The sequence below is a fragment of the Atta colombica genome, unplaced genomic scaffold (assembly GCF_001594045.1).
Source record: "Atta colombica isolate Treedump-2 unplaced genomic scaffold, Acol1.0 scaffold12, whole genome shotgun sequence".
In the NCBI taxonomy this organism is placed as follows: Eukaryota; Metazoa; Arthropoda; class Insecta; order Hymenoptera; family Formicidae; genus Atta; species Atta colombica.
The window spans coordinates 4772723-4777071 of NW_017259206.1; the positions used below are offsets into that span (position 1 = coordinate 4772723).

Below are 4349 nucleotides of genomic sequence, written 5' to 3' on the forward strand. Positions count from 1 at the left end.
ACAAAAATATTTATATACCAATATCTTAACTGAATATGGCCTTCTCTCTTAATTGTTAAAAGTTTACATAAAACGTCGTAACCATTATAACGTCGTAAACATTATCCGCTACGAGACTTCGCCGCGTTCTTCATTCTAGGAAAAACTTTCCTACCTTATCTTAGTAACACATCTTTTTTTCTGTTTTTTTTTTCACAGGCAATCTTGCAGTCATCGAAAACTCGAATGCTGGATGAACACACATCGTCGATGAGTTCTAAGTGCAGGCAACGGATCGGTGATCACGCGGTGGCTTCAGGATTCCAGGTAAGCGCGATTTCCGCCAACCGGTCATGCAAGTAATATCGCTTGCGCGTATCGGTCAGGTTAGCGTAAAAGGGCACCACTCGTACCAAGAAAAGAGTCTCGAGGAATGTTTACGAGCACGAACAGAGCGGTTTTACCTCATATGATGCGCGCGTGCGGATTACGAAGCTACGGGGTCGATCGGGCGTACCCGATGCAGAAAGATAATATTCTTGAGACCAAGCTGTTTCCCTAAAGGGTTGGAAAAGATCTTCAGAACGTTCCGTGATCCTGCAGTTACTTGACGGAAACAATTGTTTCCGGATCAGGCATTGAAATAATACGCGCGCCTCTGAAATTAGAGACTTGAATAAAATCAGGAATAGATTGAACCTATTTCGGATTATGAAATTTTAATCATCCATCTGCAATCAGTCGTTTTTCCACAAACGAAATTTTACTCTTAAATTTCACTTTCATTTTTGCTTAAATTTCAATGTTTGTAAATAATAGTTTTAACATCTGAATTAAAAAAATTATTCGGTAACATAATAGAGATATTGAAAAGTAATTCTGATTTTTTCTACGTTTTTCTTCAATGCTTAGAAAGACAATAAAAAACTTAGATCAAATAAAAAAATTTTAAATCCGAATTTACAAGTATAATAAAAATTGTATTGTTTGTAGGAAAACTGATCAATGCGTGATTAAAACTAATAATTAAAAATTTACATTAATTAAGAGCATTAATATTTAAAAAAAAATACATTCTTTTGGCATGTTCATTTAGATCTAGAAGTTTTCAGTCCATAAAAACTCATATTATCAGTCAATGTTACATATCTCCTTGTAATAAAGACATTGTCGGCATCGGCAAAAAATATACAGGTCATTCGGTCGCTCTCATTCTCCAGTTGGGAAACAATTTGCCGATGATATCGAGAGAGAGATTACGACGAGTCGAAAGTACGATAGGCATCAGCAAAAAAATATTAGGTACACTTCGTGTTTATCGAGGTTTACGTTCGCTCTCGCTACTAACGATAATGCCCTACTTTTATAACAACTCGTAATGCTTCGTATTGAATCCTCTAACCGCTGAATTGCGCTCCCAACCACATTGCGGCGCCGCGAAACATCCTCGTTATCAACAATATTACGAACATCATTGTTCATTATTCATTATCCATCGTGTTATTTTGCCTGATCGGCACGCTATTATTTAATGGTACAACCGAAAGATACTTCGAGCGACAAATTATTGATTTGTATGACTTGTCACGTCGTTCTGTTATTCATTGCACTGGGAAAAATTCACATCTCTTTCCATTTTTATTCGCTTTGTTCGCAAAAAAAAAATATTGCTTTTCGAGATTACTGTAACAAGTAAAAGTTATATTTATTTTCTATGTTTACACTTAGGAAGAAGACGTAGTGGCGACGAGTGATATATGTCTATAGGTACACTGAGGAAAAAAATTTGTTCAACGAACTAAACACATTTAATTTAATTGTTTTGCAGATTTGGTTAATTCAACAAATTTTATTTAATTAAAACAAATTTTTCAATATTAAGCGGACTACGATTAAATTCAATTAAAATTTGTTGAATTAACCAAATCTGCAAACAACTAAACGTGTTTAGTTACTTGTACAAATTTTTTTCTTAGTGTCAACTGTAGTTTCATATATCATTCCTTTACTACAATTCTCTAAAAATGAATCAATTTTTAATTATTACTGATTTCAGTTTAGATTATAACTGATGTAATTATTAATGAATATTTACTATTTTTTATTAATAATATACTGGTTCACTTTTAGAGGTTACGATTTTCTGCAATAATAATAAAATAGTTTATTCAACTATGTACATGAATTCTGTAATTGTATATTATCACATACCTATACAATTACAAGCAATATGTTTTTTTCTGAGTTTACAATAGTCTTTTTTTTGGAAAGAAAATAAAATTACCTATTATATGCTTTGAGACTCACGCTCAAGTCTAACAAAAATCGAAATCTGACACATATTTCGCATTAGAGCTTTAGAACGATCGACAACAATAAAAGATTTTATCAGAAAAGTTTTGAAATTGAAGAAAGATTTGAAATATGCTGTGAGCAGAATTTCTTATTAATAACCATCGCGATGAAACAAAGTGGCATTGTAAAGAGAGTGTGAAGAGGAGATCGTTGGAGGAAAAGGGTTCATGTAAATCAAATGATGTGCCGTTCTGGCTACTACAGACTGATATTAAATCCTCGATGAAAAGGAACTTGCGCGAGCCAGTCGTGCAAGTCCTTAGACATCCTCTTTTCTTCCTCCTATCGTCCTGAGTAGCTATATATGAAAGGGCGTGATTGCCTGCCGCTGAAAAGGATCATGACGGTTTTTTGTTTAATTTTCTGCTCGACATCGGAGGTCGAGAGAAAAGGCGCGAAGTCGAATACTCATCTTCTGCGAGAAAGAAAAAAAGAGAGAACGATGGAGAGAGAGAGAGAGAGAGAGAGAGAGAGAGAGAGAGAGAAAAGAGTAATCGAAGAATCGATACGCGTCGCGCGTGACTGGAATCCGGGATGCAATGACAGGGGTGGTGTGTTTGGCAATTCTGATGATGTCCGGAGAGATTCCTGTTTCGAGATGTCGACGGCGAATAGCTCCGCGCTGCAATTAAGCTGGTGCGTGTTTCTCCGTTTCTCATCGCCAGCTGAATTCATACTTACGTAAGTTAGCTTGTAAGTAAGGATAGGTGTTACGCAACACTGTTCACAGCGAATGTTTTGATTGCTGATAATCGATGCGAAGTGTCTCGTACAAAGAGTCGACCGAGAAGTCAGGACGAATGGAACAGACGGTGACAATATTCTTATAACGTTATGCAAAAAAGCCGCAATTCTTTTCGTCTCTTTCCTCTGACCTTTTTGACGAGTAAGAAAAGAAAGAAGAAGAAACAAGACGAGTTGCCGCGGCGAGGTTGAACGTGCAACGGATGTTAAAATTCGTAGGATGAAGAGTTGCGTCGAGGGAGAAAAGAGGTGGCCAGGAAAGTTGTGAGTATCCAATCATAAGAGGATATTGTGGGATCATAACTCCGCTTGCCGCTGGTCCGTCGAAGTCCTGAAGGACTCTCTTTCTTTTGCTACTTCATTGCCACCCTCTTGGGCGTAGTCTGCAGTTAGCGCTGACTTGGCGAGCAGCGATAGCAATTGTTTCGCGACCTCTTGTCATTTTCCCTAGACTCTTTTTAACTCAATGTAAAAAGAATCCGTTCTTTCTTTTTGGTTATGTTTCTCAATTACACTTTTGATTTTTTGAATTGTTCCTTTAATTTTTTATATTCCTTATATTCTTCAGTTATCTCCCAATTTTTTTTTAGTTTTATTCTTTAGTTATATTCTCTTCATCTCGTACCTCGTTCCTTTTTTTTTCTCCAGAATTCCTTTAGAATTTAAAATTTTTTACAAAGCATTTCTAGAATTTTTCGTCTACGGAATTCATAATTCATTTTGATTAATTTAGAGTAATTAAATGAAGAGATAAATGAAGAGATAATTAAAAAAACAAAATAACATCTTTATAAAACGAGAATACTAGATATAGATATATTTTGTGCAAGAGCATATGAAGACTACTTCTAATAATTTCCTATGTTAAGCTCGAATCTGTCATCGAAATATTTCCATCAGGTCCGGTTTTTAAGGTATAAAAAGAAGAAGATTTTTTTTCCAATATATAGTAAAGTTTTATATTGCAATGAAAAACAAATCAGAAATATTAAGCGTTTAATTTTTTCTTTTTTATATGACTTTAGATCGATTTCACGTATTCGAATCAGATAATTGTCTTGCATGTTTTCATCGAGAGAGAGAGAGAGGGGGGGGGGAGAGGGAGAGAGAGAGAGAGATACCTCTAATAATATTTCTTAATTAAATCAAATGTAATGGAAATGTTCACTTTGCTTATCATTTATCGCAAATTACTCGGAAAAAAATACTATCTTAAAATTTTTTATCTAAAAATGATTTTTAATCTAAAAATGATATATATATATATATAT

At 34.8% G+C, this 4349-nt stretch overlaps 1 protein-coding gene across 1 annotated transcript in view; it reads left to right on the plus strand.

Annotated features, from left to right (window-relative positions):
* Nucleotides 1-251: 251 nt before the first annotated feature.
* LOC108694347 overlaps nt 252-4349 on the plus strand; it is a 67162-nt gene continuing 63064 nt past the window's right edge. The window contains exon 1 of the mRNA XM_018203773.1: nt 252-306. The gene's annotated coding sequence lies outside the window, so the exon portion shown is untranslated. The remainder of the gene's footprint in view (nt 307-4349) is intronic.